The sequence below is a fragment of the Perca flavescens genome, chromosome 19 (genome assembly GCF_004354835.1).
Source record: "Perca flavescens isolate YP-PL-M2 chromosome 19, PFLA_1.0, whole genome shotgun sequence".
NCBI classification, from domain to species: domain Eukaryota; kingdom Metazoa; phylum Chordata; class Actinopteri; order Perciformes; family Percidae; genus Perca; species Perca flavescens.
In genome coordinates this window covers 2,879,338-2,891,646 of record NC_041349.1, presented here as the reverse complement: position 1 = coordinate 2,891,646, position 12,309 = coordinate 2,879,338, and positions in this window count along the sequence as shown.

Genomic DNA, 12,309 nt, shown 5'->3' with positions numbered 1-12,309 from the left:
TGATTTTAAAGACTCAGAAAAAGATTTTTGTACTGCTTTTGGATGTTCATGTAAAAGAAATGCTAAACAAAGCAACATGGAATAACATTTCACAGATGAAAAAGATGTTTTACAATATTTATCTATCACAAAATCGTTGAATTTAATATCACAAAAGGTAACAATAATCCTCCTTTTAAGCTAACAGTAAGTTAACTGACTGTCCTGATACGTTAACGCTAGCTTGTGCCAGGTAAAGTATTTGTTATTTCAGTAATTAGTAATACCTCAGTAAGATGCTGAATATGTTTGTTATGTGTGTTACTGAATAGTTTCTTTAATTGTGGATAGACCAGCTGGTTGTATTTGAGGGGAAGTTTGCGAGCTTTTGGCTAATTCTGGCATTTTTATCCCATGTATAAACATTTGTTTTATTAATCTGTTCTGTCCTCTTCTCAAATAAACTGAATAGAATTGAACTTTCTCATTATGTTTCTTACTTTTTTTTACAGGAGTATTCTTCTTTATGACACTCTTATGACTCCATATTATCCTTCAGTTTATCACAAACATTCAACATCAGCACACATCTGGAGATTCATGGTTTTCATTGGACAGGAAGGGAAAAACAGTATGTCTGTCTTTTGAACAATAAGTAGAACGGCATTTCCTGCAGAAAATGCTTGTGAATGCTGAAAAGCTAAATTGCTAAAGCTGAACTAGATTGCTGGCTTTAATGTATAAGAAGAAGGTAAAGCAGTGAGAAAAGTTGGAATGGTTTAAATTAGTAAAAGTGTTAAATAACACCAAAAATGTATTATATAAAAGTGGAATATTTTAAGGTTTTCTGAAAAGCTGTCACTACATTGAATTGCAGGCTTCGATGTGTAAGAAGAAGGTGAAGTTGTAGAAAAATGTGCAAAACTGGAAATGATTTCAAATAATATGAACATCTTTAAAAAGATGAATATTACTAACATTGTATGAATATTTTTTGTAAAAGCCGATGCTAAATTGATTTGCCAGCTCAAATTTGAATGAATAGTATTCAATAGTTTTAAAAAGTATAGATAGAATTTACAACTTGTAAAAAGATTCTTAATGAATAAAAGATGTGGAACATTTTAATGTTTGAAGGCAGGTAGATAGAAAGGCAGGCAGACAAACAAGATATCATGAAGCTGAATACAACTGTAATAGCTACATGTTTGTGAACAGCTTAAAGTTTGAATGTCTGTAGTTAAAATGATGTGGGAGGAGAAGCATTTAAGTCATAGTATAGCATGTCGAAAAGTTTGAAAAACATGTCATAGTGTAGAATGTCGGTAAAAAGTCATAGTATAGTATGTCGAAAATTTTGAAATAAAGTCCTAGTATAGCATGTTGAAAAAATAGTTTAAACATCAAGGTGGTTCATATTTTTTTACTTTATCATTTCAAGTATTCATGGTAAGAAAATGTGTTTCATAGTTTATTAAACAGATGTTTTCATTTGTCTTCAGGGTCACATCTACCACATCCTGGGCCTCTGACAGCCGGCCAATCACAGTCCTCTTCTGCAGGACGACGTCATCATGGCCTTGCTGCTGAAAGGACCAATCAGATGCTTCCATTTCAGATTGTTTTAATACTCCTGCTGATCAATCCAGTTGTCAGATGTCCACGCATCCTTTAACACACCATCAGTTTAATATCAGCTCACCAATGCTAACACTAAAGGGCTCTAATGCCTGGTTCACACGGGACGATTTTTAAAATTGTCGGCCGATTTTCCAATCCTGAGAGACCCCACACACGGTGATAAAACATCACGGGTCTAACAGTTTTGGTGGTACAGTGTGTGGTGCGCAGCACACGGCAAAATCAACACATCACACACGAACCGATTTGACTCCCGAGCATTCCCAGGTCAGACAGGAAATCTCGCAAAATCCCTCGAGATCAAACGTGACTTCAGAGTAAACAATCATTGCGGACGAAGAGGATGCAGTGGCGATAGTTTGTAGTTTTTTTTTAACCGAAAAAAAACTTTATCAAAAGAAAAGGCGATGGTCAAAGAAGACAACGCGAGCATGGACTATACTTGCTACATCATGATATGGAGGGGATTAGTTTTTTCTCATAGAAATGTCGTTAGATATTACACAGATTAATAAACGTTCATATATTCGTTTCCATGTACTCTGGTGGACTGCAGTTGTGGATGTAGTTATGCCCATCGACTTTATTTATTTTACACAGGCTGCGTGCTCGTTTGTCCCCGGGGGACACCACACACGAGGAGAAATCGGGCCAAATAAATCCAACATGTTGGATATCCCTGATTTGAGATGGGAGAGGTCCCGAGGTCCTTCCCAGCAGACGAGAGCAGTCTTAACACACCACACACGGCAGGAATATCGGATCAGATTATTTTACCATAATCGGAGCATCGTTAAGATTGTCGGGAGGGGGGAATCGGGGCTAAAATCGGCCTAATTATCCTGCCGTCTGAACCAGGCTTTACACTGTTTTTAATGTTGTCTCCTCTACACACTCAGAGTTAAGCTGCATTTATTTATGTTGACAACATTGAATAATGAATTATTAAATTGTTTCCAGAAACAAAATGTTGTTTCTTAAAAATCTGAAGTACGTTCAGATCGTTTGTTTTTTGTCTAAAAGGGACTAAAGTTAAAAATTTGTTGATTTTAATGATGTTTAAGATAGTTTGATTAAGGGTCTGAAATCTTCCTATTTGTAGATGTATATATGTCTTATATTAATGGAATGAATTGTGATGATTAAACAGTTTGAGATGTTGATCCATTCAGATGGTTGTTGGGTCTCTAAAAGGGACTGAGTTTCTACAACCAGTCATGTGGAAAAGGCTTTGTTGATTGGTTCTGAAATCTTCCTGTTTGAACATTTATGTTTTTATATTTCTGACTGAATGTACTGCAGAGCTCTATTTTTGATGACATCATCCCCTGCTTCGGTGCTGACCAATCAGAGTGCAGCATTTGTACCGCGCACACTGATTTAAAAAATAAAACATTTGAGTGAATTTTTGACTCGTGGTGTTTCAAAACCTTTATTAAATGAACATTTTGTAAGAATAATAAATGTGTCCAGAAGCCCCGCCCTCCTCCGCTGTCTGTCACTCTGTCAGCTGATTGGCTCTCTTGGCTGCGGGAGCTTCACCTGTTCAGGTAGAAACACAGAAGCAAAGCTGGAACATTTATCACTCATTAACCAGCTGCTGTTCTGTCTCAAGTGATGGAGGCGGGGCTTACAGTCTGCAGGCGGCCAATGGCTGCAGCTCTTCACGGTGGAGACGATCCCGCTCGCCGTCTTCCTGGTTTCTGACAACAACAAACGCCATACAATCAAATATGTTTCAGAAACAAATTTATTTTCTATCGTCCAACTTTATTATAATATTAATAATATATATAATAATGACCTGTGTGTAGAACAACAGATCGACAGGTGGAGGAGACGAGTACTGTAGTACTGTAGTTTTTCTTTAAGATTACAGTTTGTGTCTGAACCAATAGGAAGGATGCAGGTTGGTGATGTCATAGGGCCCTCTGAGCTCCAGAGGCTGAGGACACAGCCAATCAGGACGTCCTGTCACAGGGACAGGAAGTGGGTTGGGACACACACAATACTGTGATTGGCCGGCTGTCAGAGGCCCAGGATGTGGTTGATGTGACCCTGAAGACAAATTAAAACATGTGTTTAATAAACTCTGAAACACATGTTCTTACCATGAATACTTGAAATGATAAAGTAATAAAATATGAACCACCTTGGTGTTTCAACTATAGTTTGGAGACGAGGCGGCCTACAGAGAGGAGGTCCTGAACTTGGCAGCCTGGTGTTCAGAGAACAACCTGGCTCTGAACACCAAGAAACCAAAGGAGATCATTGTGGACTTGAGGAGGACCAGCAGAGACCTAGCCCCCCCTGTACATGCCCTGCCCATGCTGCCCTCCCCACTCCCTGAGGCTTTTGTTAACGCTGATAATTCTGTGCAATTTCATTACTGTGTAGTATCATTATTTCACACTGCGTATCACACTGTATACAAACAATATTCATCTTTCTATTTTTATGTATGTATATAGCGTCTCAGAACTGTGCACCTTACCCCCCTTTTTTTCTTTTGCACTACTTATTTTATTCCATGTTTTTATATTTCTCTTACGTTGATGCTGGAAAAGAAGTTGCTTCAATCTTGTTGTATATGTGTATAATGACAATAAAAGGAATTCTATTACTTTTTATGACTTTATTTGACATACTATACTATGACTTTTATTTCAACCTTTTCAACATATATTTACTACTATGACATTTTTCCACATTTCTTGACATATTATCCTATGATTTCTTTTGACATATTATACTATGACTTTTTTCAAAATGTTTGACTTTTTTCCGACATGCTATATTATGATTTGAATGCTTTTCCACTTATAGTTTCAAGAAAAAGCTGGTTGAATCTACCTTTTTGCCAGTTTTAGACTATGGAGATGTGTTTTACAGACACTCCACATTTTAGATTGTAGATTTATAATGCATGCAAAGTACTCTACCCATCACTGTGTATTATATGAAATGGTTGGTTGGCCCTCACTCAACACAAGAAGGCTCAAACATTGGTTGACCTTTGTGTACAAATCAATAACTGGGCACACTCCTTCATATTTAACTACACTTTTAGCACCTAGTAGATCTGAATACAATCTAAGATCAAGTAGATTCATACTGTATCATGTTCCACAAACTAAAACAGAGTTTGGCAAAACTTCTTTTAGTTACAGTGCTCCAACTTCATGGAATGAGTTGCAATATCAGCTAAAACTGCAGGTTTATCAAAATACACATCAATATTTGTACAATACAAAGACATAAAATGTTTGTTTAAAGAAGCCCTGGGTTTGGACATACTGAATTCAAGTCCTACCTAAATCCAATACATCAACATGTCTGCACTTCTTTTTAAAATGTGATTTTCTGTGTTAATTTCTTAATTATTATTCCTGTCCATCCCTGTCTGTCTGTTACTTGTTGTCTGTTAAAGTGGATCCTCTATGTGCTGCCTTCTGGGCCAGGGCTCACTTGTAAAAGAGATTGTAATCTCAATGTGATTCTTTTCCCTGGTAAAATAAAGGATAAATAAAAAAGAAATAATAAAAAAGAAATTAAAAATTAAACTCCCAAAAAAGATTATAATATATGTGTACACCATACAATAACAACACACAGGATTAAATACGTTTCATATACAGGTTCAGCAGATTTCTTTCTGTAGAATAAATCCATAAAGTCCTGATGGAGTGAGATGAAGTTAGACACACAAACCAAACAATAAAGTGAAAATATAAAAAAATATGAACTTTTTAATACAGAATAATAATATAAAGTATATTTACCTGAATGACAGGAGAGAGATGAGTTCTAGAGTCAGCAACAGGAGGGATACCTGGAATATCACATGATAACAAACACACTACATTATATCACATTTAACTACATTACATCAAAGTTAACTATATTACATCACAGTCAACTATATTACATCACATTTAACTACTTTACATTACAGTTAACTTCAAGTTTTAGAAAGGGTCAACACAGTGTCACAAATGCAACAAAAAGGCAACAAAAATGTCGAAGAGTGACAAACATCAAAAGAAATGACAAATCTTGAAAAATACATAGAAAAAAGTGGCAAAAATTCTTTTTCAAAAGAGTGACTGAAGAGTCAACAAACAAGTTGACAAAAACATTAAAAACAAAAAGTGACAAGAACTAATGTTAGGAGCCAGAGTCTTTAGTTTTCTCTTACCGTAGAGTTGGTGGAGAAAGCTCAGGTGCGAAGGAGCTGCTGTCCTTTGGTTGAATTGTTTTCAATAAAAATGATTGAATGTTAAAAACTAAACTGCACAAAGTCTGAAGATGATGAATACAAAAATAGAGTAACATTAACTATGAAAACATTAAAAACAGCATTCACATTAAAAAAGCAGAAGTAGAAATAGGAATACACAACAAGATAATCAACAAGAACAAACAAGACATACAAGTGCAACACACACACACACACACACACACACACACACACACACACACACAACACACACACACACACACACACACACACAGGCATCCACATCTCAGACTCCCTCTCATGGTCCTTCCATATCAGCTGTGCCATTAAGAAGTCACATCAGAGGCTTTATTTCCTGAGATGTTTCAAGAAATACGGTATGTCCCTTTACATGCTACAGAACTTGTACCGCTGTACAGCTGAGAGTATACTGACAGGCAACACTGTAGTGTGGTTGTCAGGGCTACTTCACATGACCTTAATCTACTGACAAAGGTGGTCAAAACTACATCTAACATCATCGGGGTTCCACTTGAACCGCTCCAAAACATTTAGTGGAAAGCAGCACTAAGAAGGCCCCAGGTATGATGGAGGACTCTCGTCATCCTGCTCACCATCTCTTCTCCCTCCTCCCATCAGGGAGACGTTGGCAGAGCATCCCAACGCGCACAACACCTTTCAGGGATAGTTTTTACCCCGAGGTAATAAGGTTATTGAATGATAGTACAGCAGAAAGGAGGGCTGAGCTTAGTTAATCTGTTCCGCTGCATACTAAAACCATGTTTACATAATCATAATAATAATAATAATTACAAGGTCCTGATTATGAGAAATGAATGTTATCAAATGTTGCTATGGAATAAAATTACAGATGCCCTGGATATTACATTTTGATGTGATGTCATAATTATACTTAATGTTGACATGGCACACTAATAAACAAGAAATGTTGAAAAGGGCACTTTATATCAAAAAGGTTGCCGACCTCTGTACTATACTATGACTTATTTTCTACATACTACACTAGACTTTCAGAGAACCCTAAAATATTCCACTTTTGAATAATACATTCTTGCTATTATTTATATATATATATTTTTTATATATTTTTTATCATATTTTTTTTTTTTTTTTTTTTTAATTTTTTAAATCATTCCAACTTTTCTCACACATTAAAGCCAGCAATCTAGTTCAGCTTTAGTAATTTAGCTTTTCAGCATTCACAAGCATTTTCTGCGGAACTTCAAATGTGAGACATAAATTTATAATAAAATGATCTTGAGATATTTGTTTCCCTTCCTGTCCAATGAAAAATACGTATCTCCAGATGTGTGCTGATGTTGAATGTTTGTGATAAACTGAAGGATGATATGGAGTCATAAAGAAGAATACTCCTGTAAAAAAAAGTAAGAAACTTAATGTGAAAGTTCAATTCTATTCAGTTTATTTAAGTTTTTACTAATTACTGAAATAACAAATACTTTACCTGACACAAGCTAGCATTAGCTTAATTCAGTATCAGGATAGTCACTTTACTTATTGTTAACTTAAAAGAAGGATTAATGTTACCTTTTGTGATATTACACTTTAGTAATAGTTAAATATTGTAAAACATATTTTCCATATGTGAAATGTTATTCCATGTTGCTTAGTTTAGCATTTCTTTACATGAACATCCAAAAGCAGTACAAAAATCTTTTTCTGAGTCTTTAAGATCAGCTGCCTGTTTAAACGGGGACAAAAATCTGCTCTCAAGTCTCCAGCTGATTCCAGCAGCCTTCAGTCTGAACAGGAAGTGACAGAAACACTGTGGTCCGATTCTGATTTAATAAAATGTTATCAGACCCATATATATCAGCTCCTACACAGTCTCCAGTTGTTTCTATTATGACAGAGTAGCTGTCAGAATGCTCTACATGTGATCTGTTGCTGATTTTAATTACCAACAGACTGTAGATGATCTGTAATCTGATCAGATTTAGTCTCTCTGACTTCTAAACATCACTATCAGCCTCACTACATGTGTTCTGTTCACAATAATAAGCCTTTAAATCAGACACATAGCAGATAAAATCCCTCCAAATCAAAATCAATAAAACAGTTTATATAAAACCTCATCATGTTGAGTCGATTCTGAACCAATCAGCTGTTAGATCAGCTGAGAGGCCGGTGTTTCCCAGCATGCCCCTGGGTCTGCCTGGGTCTTTCAGTCGGTGGAGAGCAACTGCGGCGTCTGGCTCTAAAAACTGCGGCCGCCTTGATCTCGTGAGATTATTGTTGCCCACGTGTGAATGACGTCAGAGCAAGTCGTGATCAAGTCGGACATAAATCTACCCAGCATGCATTGGGCGGCGATCGCAGGTGATCAATTCTGCGCAGATCTGGCTCATCTCCAATGAGCCTATTAACTGTTCAAGTCATTTTTTAAGCAGCAGCAGCAGACATGTTCTGATTAAAGCTTTCTAGTTATGAAGATTTGCTTCTTTTCTTCGTCTTAAAGGACAATAAACTAAATATTTCAGCAATTTGACATCACCTTAGAAAAACAGTGATGGGATTTTTTTAATTAAGAACTAATGCTCCTTCGTTGCAGCATTAGTTAAATAGCGCTAGTAGTTGAATCCTGAACTCAACATATTGTATTACAGGAAAAAAAGCTAATTTTGAGTGAAATTAATCCCTTCAAAAGGAAGAGAGCGTAATATTTAGTCGTAGCCAGGATAACATCCATGCTGTTCAGAAGATAAAGTTACTGCTGGTCAGCCTTCAATGTGGAGAGAAGATCAGAATATAACAACACAGCTATCAGGGCATGAGGAGGAGGCAGGAGGAAACAGCTTGGCTCGGAAACATGTTCACTACGAGGCAAGGCAAGGCAAGGCAAGGCAGCTTTATTTGTATAGCACATTTCAGCAACAGGGCAATTCAAAGTGCTTTACATAAAACATTAAAGAGCAGTTAGAAAACAATTAAAAAACAATAATAAACAAATTAAAAACATTAAAAGACAAGAATAAAATTGATAGTGCAGTATAAGAATAAAAGTTACAGTGCAGTATAAGTTAATAAAATAGATTATTTAAAGAAAAGCAACATCAAAAATATAGGTCTTTAGCTTAGATTTAAAAGAACTGAGAGTTGCAGCGGACCTACAGGTTTCTGGGAGTTTGTTCCAGATATGTGGAGCATTAAAACTGAACACTGCTTCCCCCTGTTTAGTTCTGACTCTGGGGACAACAAGTAGACCTGTCCTAGACCACCTGAGAGGTCTGGGTGGGTCATAATGTAGTAGCAGATCAGAAATGTATTTTGGCCCTAAACCGTTTAGTGATTTATAAACCAGTAAAAGTATTTTAAAATCAATTCTTTGAGGCACTGGAAGCCAGTGTAGAGACTTCAGTACTGGAGTGATGTGATCCACTTTCTTGGTCTTAGTGAGGACTCGAGCAGCAGCGTTCTGAATCAGCTGCAGCTGTCTGATTGATTTTTTAGGGAGACCTGTAAAGACACCGTTACAGTAGTCAAGTCTACTGAAGATAAAAGCATGGACAAGTTTTTCCAGATCCTGCTGAGACATAAGGCCTTTAACCCTTGATATATTTTTAAGGTGATAATAGGCTGATTTTTTAATTATGTTAATGTGGCTTTTAAAATTTAGGTCTGAGTCCATGACTACACCAAGATTTCTGGCTTTGTCTGTTGTTTTTAACATTGTCGTTTGAAGCTGAGCGCTGACTTTTAATCGTTCCTCTTTTGCTCCAAAAACAACCACCTCAGTTTTTTCTTCATTTAATTTAAGAAAGTTCTGGCACATTCAATCATTAATCTGTTCAATGCACATATTTAATTGTTGTGTTGGGCTATAGTTCCCTGGCGATAAGGTTATGTAAATTTGTGTGTCATCCGCATAACTATGGTAACTTATTTTGTTGTTTTCCATAATCTGAGCCAGTGGAAGCATGTAGATGTTGAACAGAAGAGGCCCCAGAACTGAGCCTTGGGAAACTCCGCACGTCATATTTGTATGCTCAGATGTATAATTACCTATAGACACAAAGTAGTCCCTATTCTTTAAATAGGATTCAAACCACTTTAGTACTGAGCCAGAAAGACCAACCCAGTTTTCCAATTGGTCAAGCAATATGTCATGGTCTACCGTATCAAATGCAGCACTGAGATCAAGTAATACTAAGACTGAAATTTTGCCACTATCTGTGTTTAAGTGGATGTCATTAAAGACATGAGCCGTCTCGGTGCTGTGGTGTGGTCGAAAACCTGACTGGAAGGCATCAAAACTGTTGTTTAGCGATAAGAAAAGGTTGAGTTGTTGAAAAAACGCTTTTTCTATGATTTTACTTAAAAATGGGAGGTTTGATATTGGCCTATAGTTGCTCATTAGTGACGTTTCTAGATTGTTCTTTTTTAGGAGTGGCTTGATGACTGCAGTTTTCAGGGCCTGTGGGAAGATACCTGAGAGCAGAGATGTATTTACAATATTTAGAAGATCAGAAGCCAAACAATTCAAAACATTCTTGAAAACATCCGTTGGTAGAATATCAAGGCAACAGGAGGAGGTTTTCAGATGTTGTATAATGTCCTCCAGGTTTTTAAGGTTGATCGTATGAAATTGTGTCATGTTGGAATTTGTTTTGCGTGCACACTGTGACAACACATATCCTGTACTTGATATGGAAGCACTGACTGTTTGTCTAATTTTCTGAATTTTGTCTGTGAAGAAGGAGGCAAAGTCATTGCAACCCTTGGTAGACAACAGTTCAGATGCTACTGGTACTGGAGGGTTTGTTAATCTATCAACAGTAGCAAACAAAGCACGTGAATTATTATTGTTTCTGGCAATAATGTCAGAGAAAAAGGACCGCCTTGCATTCCTTAGTTCCAGATTATAAATGCGAAGTCTCTCTTTATAAGTGTTATAATGGACCTGGAGATTAGATTTTCGCCAACTGCGTTCAGCTTTTCAACACTCTCTTTTTTCTGTTCTCACAACTATAAAATTTCTCCATGGAGATCTTTCCTTACCAGAGACAGCTTTGACCTTAGTGGGAGCAATAGCATCAATAACATTCGTAATTTTACAGTTGAAATTATCTACAAGCTCAGTGACTGAGGCCCCAGTGAGGGTGGGTGTAGAGGAGAAAAGCTGAATGAATGATTCACTGGTGTTTTCAATGATATACCATTTTCTGATTAACTTTGTTTGAACACTTTTGGGCAGAGAGATAGTGCCGTTAAAGAAAACACAGGAATGATCAGAGAGAGCAACATCAGTCACCATAACCTTGGAAATGTTCAGACCCTTGGAGATAATCAAGTCCAGAGTGTGCCCCTTATTGTGCATGGGCTGTGTCACATGCTGAGTCAGTCCATAGCTCTCAAAAACACAACACAGTTCTTTGGTCCCTCGGTCCTGGGGGTTGTCAACATGAATGTTAAAATCACCAGCAATAATTACACGGTCAAAGTTAATACAGATTATAGACAACAGTTCAGTAAAGTCGTCAAAGAAGGATACACAGTATTTAGGTGGCCTGTAGATATTTAGAAGTAGAGCTTGAGGGGAGGATCTTAGCTGAAGAGCCACATATTCAAAAGAATGTATTCTCACTCATAAAACGGAAGTTAGGGGGGGCTGACTCAATGAGAACAGCAGCACTGTTATTATGGTCCAACCAGGTTTCAGTTAAAAACATAAAATCAACATTGTGGTTGATAATAAAATCATTGATTAAAAATGATTTTCCCACCAAAGACCTAACGTTAAGTAGTGCTAGTGTTAGTGCTTTTTCATTTTTTGGGACAGACTGTGGCTGACGAGGAATGGATGCTAAATTTGCAAAGTTTGCAGTTCCGTGCTTATTCACCATTCTTTTTCTATTACCTATCACAACATAAATTGTGGAAGAATCTAATACGCAGGGCCCAGGCTTGTCTTGGAAAAAGTCATGAGTGCTACTGGGCATGCAGCCTGGACCCGACCCATATCAGGTAATGCTTACTGCATTTTGCACACAAGCATCCTTATCAGTTTGGGGAGAAGGAGTTAACTGCCGTCCTTGAGGGGGCAGAGGTGCCTGGCGTTTTACGATGGGAGAAGGAAGGGGGGCATACTTGGTTCCAGCATTTACCAGCTGCTTCATCTGGTCAGTGAACTCCAACATGGGGATGGGGGAAAGAGGGGAGAGCGACGTATCCTTAAAGAGGTCCTCAAAGCTTTCGTGGTTGTCAAAGGGGTTTGAGGAGTGTTGGACGGGTGAGAAGGGGTGTTGAGATTTCTCATCTCCGCTCTTTGGTCTCCCATGGTCAAATATTTGCTCAGGTGGGGGCTGTGGTGGCTCACTGCCGCACTTTGTTGTGTCTTCCTCTTGTTTTGGTTCATCTTGTCTCGTGCCCTTGGCCAAAGGAGCAGATGTGTGGTGCAGAAAGTAAAG